This window comes from Castanea sativa, chromosome 2 (assembly GCF_040712315.1).
Source record: "Castanea sativa cultivar Marrone di Chiusa Pesio chromosome 2, ASM4071231v1".
Classification (NCBI taxonomy): Eukaryota; Viridiplantae; Streptophyta; class Magnoliopsida; order Fagales; family Fagaceae; genus Castanea; species Castanea sativa.
The window spans coordinates 5,646,200-5,661,375 of record NC_134014.1 but is presented as its reverse complement, the minus strand read 5'-3'; the positions used below and the strand labels follow the sequence as shown (position 1 = coordinate 5,661,375).

General features: G+C 33.0%; 1 long non-coding RNA gene across 5 annotated transcripts; it reads right to left on the bottom strand.

Annotated features, from left to right (window-relative positions):
* Positions 1-1,368: 1,368 nt before the first annotated feature.
* LOC142623767 (uncharacterized) lies at positions 1,369-15,066 on the bottom strand. Of its 5 annotated transcripts, XR_012842226.1 has the most exons (5): positions 14,227-15,066; positions 13,335-13,449; positions 13,050-13,090; positions 11,720-11,782; positions 1,369-1,680 (listed from the first exon to the last, which is right to left on the bottom strand). It is a non-coding gene; the product is annotated as an uncharacterized LOC142623767 (long non-coding RNA). The 5 variants fall into 5 exon arrangements; XR_012842223.1 differs by having other exon boundaries at positions 1,375-1,680; positions 13,050-13,449; XR_012842224.1 differs by lacking the exon at positions 1,369-1,680 and adding an exon at positions 3,678-3,789 and having other exon boundaries at positions 13,050-13,449.
* Positions 15,067-15,176: the final 110 nt, after the last annotated feature.

Sequence of the window (15,176 nt, the reverse complement as noted above, 5' to 3'; positions counted from 1 at the left end):
AGAGGGGAAAGGTTAGCCAAAATGAAACCTAAGGCGCTACCCCTAGGGATAAAGGGTCCAAACTTTGGGCAATCTCCAATAGACCTAAGAAGTGCCCCTAATCAAGCAAAAAGAAAGGAAACTGAAGGACAATGACGCCTAACCTTGGAGTAGTCACACATCAAAGGAGAAAAAGAAAAATGGGGGACCCTAATTGAAGCAAAACGAAGAAAACTAAGTAGAAAACGGAAGAGAAAGGTTGTATCTGAAGAAAAAAGAGGCAAAGTGGCCTGAAACTCGGAGAGAATAGGAAGTACAAAGATGGAGAAAACACAGAAGGAAGAAAGCAAAATTAAGGGGAAAGGAAGAGAGAAAAAAGCATTTAAAGGCTTCTCCAAAAACCGAGATGCGGGAAAGCTAAAAGCCTCGTTGACGAATGTGCCCACGTCCAGCCAACCAAATCACGACATGTGGCCACCAAGTGTGCAGCGTCGTTGCGTTGCCATAAATGCAATAGAAACGGAATCCCAAAGGCTACACTTAGCGTAGGACGACTCTCCATATTCCTTAGATCATCAAGAATGCTGACAACCAAGGAATGGGGGGCAATTGATAAGCCCGAAGATATTGTTCGTCCAGACATAGAGATGGACGAGGAATCAAACCATAAATGAAGCCTTTATTGACTGAGCCATTACAGTCGGACGAAGTGAAGAGGGTAGCAACTCAGAGGTCTTCATATTTATGCATTAAGTATCAGATTCCTCCTTAATCCCGCATTAAGTACCATGGGGGGCATTACCAGGCGAGAGAAATTAAACCACCATTAATGGTGGTTCCAATGGCTAGGAAAAGATTACGTTCACAGATATACTCTCACTAGCTAAACTTCCAATTCTCTCTCATTCTAACTTTATCATTGGAGGTTCACCGCAGGCAACACACCAGTGACCCATTTGTTACCTCCCCTTGTAATCTTGCAGGTTACCTTGGAGCTATCTGGACAACTTCAACTGCTGATGATTTTGGCATCATCATGTAGTTTATGATTAATTTGTACAAAACTATATTAAAGTTCAAACTAAGTTGTCCATATCAAACGGAATAAAGGTTAGAAAACCCAATTACCTCTCATCATAATAATAAATAAATTTTTTTTTTAAAAGTCAACAAATTAAAAAGATGGGCTATCATAGAACGTAATTTCCGCTATTGCTGATCATATACGCTCTTTGGCAAAAAATTCAGCACATTGGATTCATAGTTCATAAATCATAATTAATGATTGACATTTCTGGAGCCCTTTCTCCCATTATGAAGTATTAAAGTCAGATCAAGATTAATTAAATTAATCATCACTGTGTCGTGTTTTCACAACCATTTTTTTCGTTGGAGGGGTCGTTGCTTTATTTATTCTATAAAAATCCCATTCTCATGCAATTTGTGAGACATAAAAAAGACATTCCAAATACACATCCTTTCCTTTCTTGATGAAGCAAAACATGTTGTTTGGGAAAACTCTCTCAATTTCCAACATTGTAAAGGCTGTGATTCTCGCCTTCTTTATTTTTAGCATCAAGCCTCTTGAAGCTGCAAGGCCTTTGGATGTCATGAAGTCAGAACTTGCAGCAATCAAGGTGTCAATTCCTCAAGAACGAGCACAGGTTCCACCTTCTTCCCCTGATCCATGTACTTACATACCTGGACACAAAAGATGCCATAATTGAAGAAACCAAAAGTTAGCCTAAGAGCCTCTCCATTTGAAATGGATTCATTTCATGGTTTATATTAAGTAAAATAAAATAATTATGTATCAAGCGCCATATTATTTAAAATTTTAAATAGTGTGGCACTTTATACATTTTTAGATTTAAAAAATAAAATTGTAACCATAAATGAAAAGGATCTTAATCTATGGTGACGTTGCCTAGTTGTTAGTCACTTGTATTTGTAATTGTAAGAATAAAATTGTTATGCAGTAAGAAAAGGCAAAATTACTGTATTTGCCAAATGTTTGTTTTTTAATGTTATCTCTTTGTGTGTCCGCGCGCGTGTATATATATATATAGTGTCAAAGCTTGGTTGCACTTGCTAGATTTACCAAAAATCTGCTATAATATTGGTACGAGGTTGTGTGATAATTGACAGCTGATTACGTTCTCGTTTCGTGAGTTTTATGAAATTTTGAAATCCAAAGATACCTTTTGCCTTTTACACAAAATATCCACCTGCCATTTGCAAGAAAGCATGCACTCCCTTTTTCTTCGAACATGCAAACATTATTGGTAGTTGGAACGAGGTTATGCGATAAATGTCTTCTTTTTTAATTTATATATACTTAGTATGTGTAGTTCCTCGTCTCACACACACTTACACCAAAGTGTGTAAAACGGGAGACTATACATACAGGGACGGAGGCATTCATTGACTAAGGGGGGCAGTGGCCCCCCCTAATTTAAAAAAAAAAATTTATATATATATATATATATATGTATTAATTTTAGCAATTTTGTTCTATAAAATTACATTTTACCCTATTAACAATATTATTGAATCTTTTTAGAGTAACGTTAAAGATACAAACTTATTTACAATATTTTTATAAACTGTTGAGGTACAAATTCTTATTGGTTCGCATCTGGGTTTATTACTTGCATAACTTTTTTACTTATCAATAATCACTCACTATATCATCAATATACTTCTAGCACTTTTCTCATTTTAAAGGCCATTAAAATTTTATAGATCTAAAATCTAAAACAACATATACTAGCCCAAAAACATTTGTGCAACAACAAAAATCACCAATAGCAAAGCTAAAAAAAATTAAGTCTAATTAACCGATTTTACTCAAATAAATAATTGCCCTTTAAAAAGTTTTAAATAGAATAATTTTGTCTTTACCTAGCAAATGCACACATTAAAAATTAAAAAAAAAAAAAACATCCACGACTAAGAAGCTGCCAAACTAGAGGTCAAAATCGCCCCCCTTAACTTAAAATCCTGGCTCCGTCCCTGTATACATACATTTGGAAAATAGTCAAGACTCAAGTGTTTAATGAATTCTGAACACACCCTTAATAGAAAATTGGACCCAAATATGAAAAACACGTGATGACAATTGCCAAGGATTAGCTAATATCAATTCTGCCTTGGGGTCAGACGCAAGGCTGAATTGAGTCAACGTAAGAAAACCTCTATATATATATATATATAAAAGTGGATTAGCTAATATCAATTGTAAAAGAGATGTTAAGAAAACCTCTATCTATATATATAGAGAGAGAGAGATAATTAATATTTATATATTAAAAAACTACTCTACTTAAATTTATCGTCTAATATTCAAAATCATGGTTGAATTGACCAATAAAAATAGCTTTTTTGTGTGATAATTGACAGCTGATTAGGTTCTCTTTTAGTTACAATTACTTAAGCATAGTAGATTAAGTTTTCTAAATTTAAACTCTTAATTGCATTGATCAATAAAATATAATAAAAAAATATTATCTTTTCCAAAAAAATTAAAATTCAATAAAATTAGGTGTAACTATGCAAAAGATCCCAATAGGATATATTTTGTCCAAACAGAAGCTTTGAAAGAACTACAAAACGGAAATTAGTCAATCAGAGAACATCAATGTGATAGCGACGAAAACTCCTATTGTCCCTTTCCATCTGGGGGTCTCGTCCAAAACAAGTCACACTTTGGACGCAGCAATGTTGAAACAGCGATAACCATCATCGATCATTGCACTTTGAAGTGCCATACCTCTAAGTTTTTGTTAAGTTTCTGTCAATCATTTTCCCCTGAATATGAAAGGCACATTTTCATCTCTTAAATTGCAGTCACGTACAACATGCAGTTGCACGTAAAAGAGAAAGTACTTAGAAACGGTGGCTGCAGGTGGCTGCAGGATTCAATGCAACTGACTCAAAGTCAAATTAACTATTTCTGCATAGTAATGCTCCCCTCCTCTTACAGTTTAGATAACAAGTCTCATTCAGACAATAAATAAATAAAACTGTTAAGAGCTTAGAGCAGAAAATAAAACTTCTAGAATCGTTTTTTTTTTTTTTTTTTAACTTAATGCATGGCACAATTTCTTTTAAGGCTACTAGAAGTTTAAAGCCACTACATGCTCTTCTTACCATTATGGTAAGCCCAAGCTACTATGTGCATAAAAGAAAGGAGCCACTTTTATGATTATGTTTATACATGAAATTATATATTTTAAAAAATAGGATATAGTAAGATTTTTTTTTTTTTTATTTACCGAAATGATAGAGATATAGTAAGATTATAATAGAGTGTGTAAATATAGAATATAATTTTAATTTAATTAAAAAATAAATATTAAAATAATGAAGTGTAAAATTGTGATGTATAGATTCGAAGAAAGAACTAGAGAGTTATTGGCGTTGCTAGAGCAGTGCCTACAATAGTACTAGATACATCAAGCGTAATTTGACACAAAAAACTTATATAGTACTATATTATGATGCCAACTAAAAATCACAAGTCTTTGGCTTTATATAAATTGTAGATTATATATATATATGGAATCACTTTGAATATTATGGTTTCTAGGTTGGGCACATAATTGTTTACAACAATAGTAGAAATTAACTACAAACATAATAAATTTCACACTTGTTAAGGAGGGAGATTGTGATTATATATGAGGCCACAATCAATTTTACTTCTATTGTACACCACTTATAATCTCATACCTTAACAATTTTGAAATTTATTGTGAATTTTGTTATAGCTTTAGACTTACTGAATTAATTTAAAAAGGGCTTGTTATGCTACCAAATATGGGGCAGGGCCATGCATGGAACAACGTTTTGGTCGTTAACCTGATGGACATAAAGACACATTTTCATCTCTTCTTTCCAATTTTCATGCATTATGATAAAGCTTGGAGGATTGTATAATTAGTAATTACCCACAAAAAAGATGTAATAGTACGCATATCATAGACTTACATTACATACACCATTCGGTCAAAAATTTGGCACACTGGTTTCATACTTTATAATTAACTAGCATTTAACCCGCGCAATGCACGAGGTCATTTTACATATTAAAAAAACAATGAACTTAATATAATAATACAATGTATTATAAAATATATTATAATTCACAAGGCAATGTTCTTTAATTTAACTAATTGTTGAAATAAACTAACATTAGACTTTAAAATAAAATTTATATTATAAAAAATTGAAAGGCAAATACAAATGTTATAAGGAATAATAGAATCAGTTTTAAAACTAATGGCCTATTTGGAAGTTAAAAAAAGGAGGGGCAGTAGAGTAGAGGGAGGGAGAGTAATTCAATTACCTTGTTTGGAAGTTTTTTAAGGAAGGAGGAGGAGGAATTTGGAGGGGTTTCAACTACCTTTAACCTCTCATTTTTAATTCCTCCAAATTGGAGAGATTTGGAGGGAGAGTAAAGTAGATAAATTATTGATTAAATAAATTCCTCAATTTACCCTTTTTACAATAAAATTACAAACCGATTATATATAATAAATTCACGTTTTTTTTCTCGAGAAAATAATGTTTGAAAAAAAATTTCTCCACCCGCACTTTCTAGAAAACCAAACGAGCGACGAACGTTCACAGTCCTCGTTGGAATCACCAGTTCTTGCCGGCGACATTCCCCAATCAGCTTGCAGACAACGCTTTCTCTCCACGGTGGACTCGTCGTAAACGAAAAGGCCCAACTTCTTCTTCATGCGGCCAGCGAAGATCGCAGCGAACCAAGACGAAGAAGACGAACTCATAGAATCAGCAGTAGTCGCAGTAGTAGTAGCAGCCGAGGGCTCGCGAGTCGAAACCATAGGATCCGATTCCAATTTCTCGGATCTGGACCTAAACATATTCGAAAGCAACGAGAACCTGCCATTCTTCTTCCAATACGACCAAACATTTTTTTCTTATTTTAATTATTATCAATTAAAATAATTAAAAAAAATTATTAACTGATTAAAGAAAAATGTTTTTAATTATTATCAATTGATTTTTCTAGTAAACATAAAAACTAAACATTTTTTTCTTATTTTAATTATGGGGTAATTAAACATAACCCACCTGTGGTTTGGGCAAAAATCGTTTTGCCTACCCGTAATTTGAAAAGTATCACTTAACTCACCTGTGGTATGTTCCGTTTGTTTTCCGTAACCCACCTCTATTAAAATTATGGATAAATAGGTATTTTTGCTCAAATTTTATGCCTCTCTCCTCCCAAAACAAAAAATAGAGCAAAAATGTAAGATAAACAAATCAAAAAGTGGTATTTTTCTCTCTATCTATTCACAAAAATTTTAAACATGAGGAACATGAAGAACATACACACAAAAAAAAAAAACACTCTTCAGTTCAATCTCTTCCGGCCATTTACACGTTCGATTCAATCTCTTCGATTCAATCACCAACCCGTTTGACTAATTCATTTAATCCCTCACAAAGATCAAGAGACAAAATACTAGAAACCTCAGATTTAGACACATTCATCCTCGATTCCTCAATAGCTACTAATGCCATGTACACGCAAATTTGATATCTTTTGGACCAAACCCATTTGACCCATTTCTCTAGAATCCTCAAAAACAAAAATCCAAGTACCACAAACACCCAAATTCAAGAAATTAGAACTTTTTCCCAAACCCATTTCTATGGTTCCCAAATCTCACAAGATTCTGAATCTCACAAGATTCTGAATCAGTTTGAAGAACAAAAAGAAATCAACCATTTGGGAAGAAACCCATTTGACCCAATTGGTTGATTTTACATGGGAGCTAGAAATAACAGGCACCCAAATTCAAAAAACCATACCTATGCCTAAACCCTAGCTTTCATAGCTGAAAATCAATCATCTGCGGTTGGTGATGGGGTCAAGACCAGCTGGGTTATGCACGAGTATCAACCAACAATAACTCTTCCTCACCAGAGAGCCTTTGTCCTCTGTCGCTTAAAGAAAAAAATGGATGAGAAAACTGAAGTGGCAACCTGCGATGAAGGTGAAGAAAGCAGCTATATTGCTTCTGATTTTGAAAATCTTGTGCTAGAGGATACAAATCCAGAGGTATATGATCACACAAAAGAAGATTTGGAATCAGTCCTACAGCTGCTACAGCAACTGCAGAATTATGATGCCTCTTCCTCACAGCTTCCATTATACAATCAGCAAGGGGCACAAAAACGACTATTTTTCAACCAAAAAAAAAACCCCAATTCCTAAAATTCAAAACTAAACAGAAGCAGTCTGGATCTTCCTCAGCTTCTCCGTCATCGTGAAATTAAGAGTTTTGAATATAGGGTCCAAATATTAATTTTCACAAAACTCTCCCTTTTGATCTTGTTTCTCTTTCTTTTTTTGCTAGTTTTTATTTTGGCACTTCAACAAAATCTGAAACTCTAAATCGAGAACAGACACAAATACCTTGATTTTCTTTTCCAAAACTACCTTCACTAGCTTTGATGTTGCGAAACTTGTGTTTTTTCCCCCTCTAGACACTCCAAACCACGAAGAACACGTTGATATCACCACAGGTCTCTCTCTCGAAAAGTGTCTGAGTTTTGGGTGTTTTGATTCGCGTTATGTTGTGTTTTGGGGTTAAGAGGTGTTTTTGTAATGGCTGGACTTGAGATGGGTTACGGAAATTGACGGAAACATTCCACAGGTAGGTTAAGTAATACTTTTCAAAACACGGGTAAGCAAAGTGATTTTTGCCCAAACCACAAGTGGATTATGTGTAATTACCCCTTTAATTATTATCAATTAAGGATGGTTTTTTTTAGTATAATAAAAAAGCAGAAAAATATTTAATCATAAACCAATGTTAATTATTTAAGTCACATTAGGAAAAAAAAATTATCAAAAAAAATATTGCATGCTATAGTCATAATTATTTAATCTAACAAATTAATCATAAACCAATGTTGCAAGTCCATTTTCAAATAGGGGTAAATTTGTCTATTTAAATCACTTCCTCTCCTTTCTATCCTAATTTTTAAAACATCTAAATAAGAGGAAGGGCTAATTACTCCCTTCTCCCTTACTAATTTTAAAAACATTCAAACAAGGTGGATGATAACTATTCCCCTCTACTCTTCTCCCCACTACTCTTCTCTCCTCTACTCCCCTCTACTCTCCTCCCTCTCTAAACTGTTGGGACATATTTTTATGTAATTGGCATATCCTTTGACAAAACGCACTTTACTTGTATTTGGATAAATCTAAGTAGGTTCAAGATGATCATTACAAGTGATTAAATTAAAGACATGAAAATTACTCAAGAATTGCTCAAGAAAAGTGCAAATTGCAAGTCTCGATACCTCATTGACAAAAGCTCGATCTGTCGAGATTCATTAAATCTCGACAGATGTCTCGATCGATCCAACTTACAGGTTTTAGATTATAGCCAGCAACATTTTTACTCTAAAAGGTTATTTGTTTATGAGTTTGTATAATTCTTATTGGATTAGGAAAGCTCAAGGTTTGTGTAAACCTATTTGGAATAAGAGAGCCCATTAAGCTCCTATTTAAAAAAGGTGGAAAAAGAAAAACCTAACCCTAGAGAGTTTCATAAGGTTTTCTTTTTGAAACCCTAGCCTTCTCCTACAAAAGAAAGAGTTCTTGCTGCGTTTCTGGTACGCCTTTGGGTTTTGTAACCAAGCAAAGTCTCTTGCGCCAACTTTGAAGATCTTATTGGTGTTTCTATGTGAAGCTGCTGCAAATCAACTACAACAATCAAAGAGTTGCTGTGAAGTTAGTCACGTACTGGGATTCGTGCAAAGGAGTAAGCCGCGTACTGGGATCCGCGCATCAAATTGATTAGTCACGTACTGGGAGTTGTGCATTGAAAATGAGAGATTGTTACTACAAAACAAGTCCAATTAGGTATTGGTGTAAGGGTTCGACTGTAGGTTGATATAAGGTACTTGAATTCCTTTACTTGTAACTGTTTGTTGTGATAATAGTGGATTCTCAGGAGTAGTGACCTTAAAATCACTCGGTGGAGTTTTTGCCTTGGAAGTTTTCCCCATTCGTAAACAAATCACCGTGTCAAATTTATTTTCTGCTGCACTTTAATTTATTGGTGATTTGTTTGTGTTACCATGCATTTGTATGTTAAATTGGTTAATTAATTCAACTTGGCTAATTAATCAATTAATTCATCACAATGAGTCAATACGTTTTTGGCCTATCATAAACTTCCAAACAGGCCATAAGATAACTATACCACCCTTAGCCTATCTTCATCTTGTGATGATAATGAAAACACATTAGCTAAATTTTTTTTATAATACAATTTGTTTACAAATATTAAGTATGAGGTTTTGACTAAAGTCTTCTTAATATGGAGACCCTCAACAAATCCATGAATATGTATAAGAAGTGTGAAACATTTTTCCCATGCGATATTTTTCAATTAAACAAAACCTAACTGTTTGATAATCATGTTTTGTATCTCATACAAAACATACGTAGCGGAAAATTAACGGATCTATTTCATTCACAATTGATAACATGTACTATGTAAATTTCAGAATTCAAGATCAAGAGAGCGGACCTTAGTGCGGTGAAATTCAAAATAAAAGATCAAAAATACTCAAGAACAATTTTAATCTTCGCTCCAATTCCATTTTACGCCTAAGAAGTGTGGTCTCTCAATCAGTTTTCAAAGGGAGAATAAGAGTGTCTCATACTCACATACACACCATTTCACAATAATGTCACACACACATGAAATTTTGTATGTTTCTCCCTTTGTATCTAATTGATTATCTAATTGGGCTAGCCTTTTGAGCCTTTCCAATTGGGTTTTAGTGTGTGGCTTGGAGTTGGATCAAAAGTGACCAATAAGACACTAGCTCTAATGGGCCTTGAGCTTTTCTATCAACTTTTGACAAGTCCAAAATTACCATTAACTATATTTAATACCACTATAAAAATATAGTTACACTGTAGGTCTTATTTATAAATTATGTCCTAAGACTTTATTATACATGCAACCCCTTCATAAAATATTCGTAGTAATACAAAGTCATGAATATAAACTACCACTTTGTAAATTACTACATCTTAATCCTTGAGTACCCAGTTTAATCCTTTATGTTATTCATCATATATTTATGAATTCCCAATTTCATAAATATATACTTTAGTAACTCCTTATTAAAGTTGTTAGACCTAACACTCTAAATAATCAAACCCATTAAAATTATCTCAAGTGAATATTTTGTATCTCCATTAAGAGACTATGAATTTCATCTTGAGAATATATGTTCTATCAATACTAAATGTGACTACCCAACATACAAGGTTTTGATCGTGACTTTAGATCTCACTCCTGATATATCAAAGCAACTTACATTTCATGATCATGTCCATTATCCTCTCAGGATTAAGAGTTCATATAAATAAAAGTCATGAGATTTATTATTCATTTGACAGTCGTTAGGAAAATAATAAATCTTACAATAGTCCAGTTCAATATGTTTTAACTCTTAAAACATATCAACATATCAACATACCAACTAGAAATCTACATTTCCATGATCAAGACAAATCATCTTAGTTGTTATGTAATAGTCTTTGCAAATGAAATACCCAATTTCATCACCAACTACGAACTGAAATTCTGAGTTTACAAATAACTTGTGATTTATATTTTCTGTGACTTTTCACATAAATCACATACTATGCATCTCATAAACTATATGATAATGTCCATATATTCATGTTATCATTATTTTAGATAATAATAAAACCAACTTTATTAATCACAACATTACGTCATACATAATGTCATACATAGCATCATATAATAGGATTTAAGGACACACATCCTAACACTAACATCATAAGTTAATATCAAAACCATATATCTGGCTTAGATGTTGATTCGAATGCTATGTCAATTACTAGTGATACAACCTATGCTACCTTCTCCCTTGCTACCGGTGCTTATTTGATTGGGCATTGGAGTGCCATTATAGTGCTTTGTAGACGCCATACAATAAGTTGTGTAAAGAAGCATCAAATATAGGGGGTGGGGGAAGAACAAATCAAGCATATTGATAAAAAAAAAAAAAAATAAAAAACTCAAATAGGGTCTACCAAGTACTCCAACCAAACACAAAAATTAGTATCAGCTCACTAGGTGTCTCTTATGAAAGAAGAATTTAATTCTATTTTAGGGGGAAAAATACTGATCAAGCACCAAAAAAAAAAGAAACTTGAGGAATATTAAGAGGAACAAACTACTTTCTATTCTTCTTAAATAGCATTTAAATTTACATATACAGAACTTAGGTTTTATGAAAATAATCCAGAATATGTAAAAAATAATAATTGAACTCAAATTCAATAATTAATTATTTCACTCAAACAACAAAACGCAACAATACGCATTTGGGACATACTTATACCTGTTGGGAATGAGTTGTGGGAAGCCTAGTAAGCATTCTGTTTCTTTATAGTGAATCCCAAATCTATTTTAATTGTAGTAATTTGTAAAACATAACAAAAGCATATATAATTAAATAGGCTTATTGTAAATTAAATTGAGAAAGACAGATTTAGAAAGAAAAAAAAAATCAAATCAAATCAAAACCTAATGTAACCCAAATACCTAAATAAAAATCAATCCAACCAAATTACTCAAAACTAATTCATATTTCATACCCAAATCTAAGAAAGAAAGGGGAAAAAAAACTTTACCTATAGTAGCTCAAATTCACACTCCTTCTCACTTTGTCATCACACCACAAACCAACACTTATACTGAAATGAAAACAACATATCCATTGTTAAATTCCAATGTATATGATGAAAGGTTTTCATAGAAACATACACTGATATACAGCTCTAGGAACTATATTAAATCTTTCGCTCTATGACTAATTATGTATCTTCAATAAGAAAAATAAAGAAGCATAGATTTGATATTTTGAATGGAATCAAAAATATAATCAAGGGTCATATTGATGGAAGAAAGGGTATCTAATGCTGGCCTCCATTTCTACCTCACCTTTGGACTGATTTTGAAGAAGTTTGAGTCAGCGGGATCTTACAGACTGTATCTATGTCTCTCTCTATCTCTGTCTCCATATTTTTCTGTAGGGCAAAACTTCTGCTTTTGTATATAGCTAGCCTAATACCTGTGCTATGTATGGGGTACCCTTCTATTCAAAGAAATCATCTCTAGATAGATGCTAAGATTTGAAAATATTTGACCCAATACACTAACATATTCCATAAATTTTCAATTCCTATAAAAATCAAACGCCTTTATCTAAAATCTGAAATTTCCAAGAAAATAAAAGAATTCTTAAAATTTATTTCTTTTCTCTTATTATCAGCGAAAATAACATGAGACGCAAACAAAAAGAATTAATAATCATTCAGAGGAAAAAAAAAATCCAAAAACGACATATAAAGACTAAAGCAAGCTTCATCTAACTTTTGGCATGTAATAATAAAAAATCTATTTGAAATTTTCATGAAATCATAAAATTAAACATGATTATGGTGTTTTTCAACCCACATGTAGATGCTAATTGCATCAAGTTCACATATAGAATGTAGGATGCTCCTTTCCTTCTCCATAATAATCCCAACATATATTATGGATAAGACACTCAGACAATTTTTAGAAAGAAAAGGAAAAAGTACTAACACTGTATATCAATATTGTACAACATAACTAAGCTCAACCATAATGAGCATCTCCTCCAATTCCTCAAAGCATTGTCTTCCCTATCTTCAACACTACAATAACAACCACCAAATTGATAACCTCTAAACAATTGCTCTCTCTATGACCACCTGAAATTTCTTTCACACCATGCTGCTAGCATTGCAGTGACATCTAACACCCTTAACAATTATCACCACAGCTATTATCATTAATGTAACGCTTCTCTTATTTACATATGTACTTACTATGATTTTTTTTACGCACTGAAACAAAAGGCAAAAAAATAAATATTTGAAGTAAAAATAAAAACTTTCAAAAGGGTTAACTAATTGTTGCCTTCATAGAACTTACCTCTGTGTTGCAAAATAAACTGGAAATGCAACAGCAACACCCTTTAAAAGAGAACTGAACAAAGTAAGGCAAAATGACATATCTCACCATATAAATGACATTGTGTAATAAGAAGACTGCCTGAAACATCATCAGTTCAAGCTAAAATTTCATGATAATCTTTTAAAACAACTTTTAAAAAAAATCAAAATATAATGCAGCAGAAAAACTACTTGGCAATATGGTATTTCTTTCGTGGATCAATTTTGAGCGTGTAAAAACTCAAACCCAAATGCCACATCTCACCTTAACGTTAAACCCAATCATTCAAGACAAAAGAAAACACCTTCCCTCCATACTTTCAATAGTCACTGCAACTGCCATATGATCTATTGCTTTGCTGCTCTGCCCCCTCTTTTCTCTGCAACATTATTTTGTAAAATCTAAAAGTTTAGAGTGTATAGCAATTTATAATGTTTTCTAAGTGAAATTATGGTTTTCTGGTTTTCTATATTGCAATCTGCTATGATTCTAGTTTCATAACATAATTGAGAGCACTAACATACCATACACAAAGAACACAATTGAAGGATGATTCTTTCATGGACCAATCTAATCACAATTCTAATATCATAACATGATTGAGAGCACTAATAGAACATACACCGATACTTTTTTTTTTTTTTTTTGCAGGGATATCCAAGTGAAAGGAATTTAAAAAACAGGGCAATCATAGTAAATCTAATTTGTATAAAATTTCACCGCAGATTTCCACTGGCTTGTAAAAAGGGACTATTCAGAAACAACAAACCCAAAAAAATAAAATTTTAAAATAAAACTTTGGTGTGGTTTTGATTATTAAAGATTTGCGTTTTGAGTGACAGAGCAAATCTTCATGTTACTCTAAATGGGAAAGCAAATTCAAAATCAAAGCGACCCAAATCGGTAAAATTGATTCTAGATACCTAAAACCAATTTAAGCCAAGCTAGATACCCTAAACAAAACAACTTCTAACCAAAATCCCTCGAACCTAAATCTAACCCATCTGTTTAAACTAATTAAACAAAACTACTCCTGAACTAAAAACCTAGATCATAACCAATCAAACCAAAATACCCAAATCTAAATCATAAATTATGCACAAATAATTCTCCCAAAAAAAACCCTCAATTTGTAAAATTAAAAATAGAACTTTACCTGGAGCGATTCCGATTGTCAAAACTTGTAATGGTGCCCCTTAAATAATTCTCACATCTACTGATTATTCAGACTTTTCGTCTCTCTATCGTCCTCTCTCCTTCTTTATCGGCTTATTCCAAATGGTTATTAAAAGAATCTTCAAACGATGTAACGATCGTTCTCTTGGGGCTCTAAACTGACTTGGTGGTAGAAATCTAAGTGGGCAAGTTTGCACTCTGTTGCAGAGAAGAAACAGAACAGAGTGCAAAGCAAATCGGCAGGGAAGGGTTTTCCTTTGGGTGTTTGTGTTTAACGAATGGAAACAGTGGATGCTTGTGTTTTTAGACTCAAGGAATGAATAGGTAACATTTGGTTTTGAGTTTTGAGTTTTTCGTATGGTATAACTTCTCTGTTTACTGTTCAGTCTCTTTCTCTGTTTCTCTGTTTACCGTATCCCTTAATCAAAACCAAATCTGACCTAAAATACCAATCTAAATCATAATTAACACCCAATTGATTCTCCAAATAAAAACCAAAAACCCTAAATTTTTAAGTTTAAAACAGAACTTTACCAGTAGCGATTCTGATTCAGATAGTCGGGTAGTGAGTGGAGGCTTACATTGATGGCAGAAGATCTAGGTGGCACCCTTTTGTCTATCTCTGTCTCTCTATTTCTCTATATCTGTCTCTCTCTACCGTTGTTAGTTCAAATGATTGGTGGTGGGAAAACTGATGGAGATGGCCGGTTTAGATATTTCTCTTCGTGTGGTTGACGAATTCTCTCTCCCTTTCTACCTTTGAATCTTTAAGCCTTTCCTTGAATCTCTTTTCTCTCGATCTCTCTTTCTCCTTTTTCCGTGTAGCAATTTTTTATTGTAATTTACGGTCAGTTTTCCTTTTATACGCTCCAAACAGTGTTTATAATTTATGTTTTTTAATTGTGCCTCTCAAAAGACTTCTGCTATTAT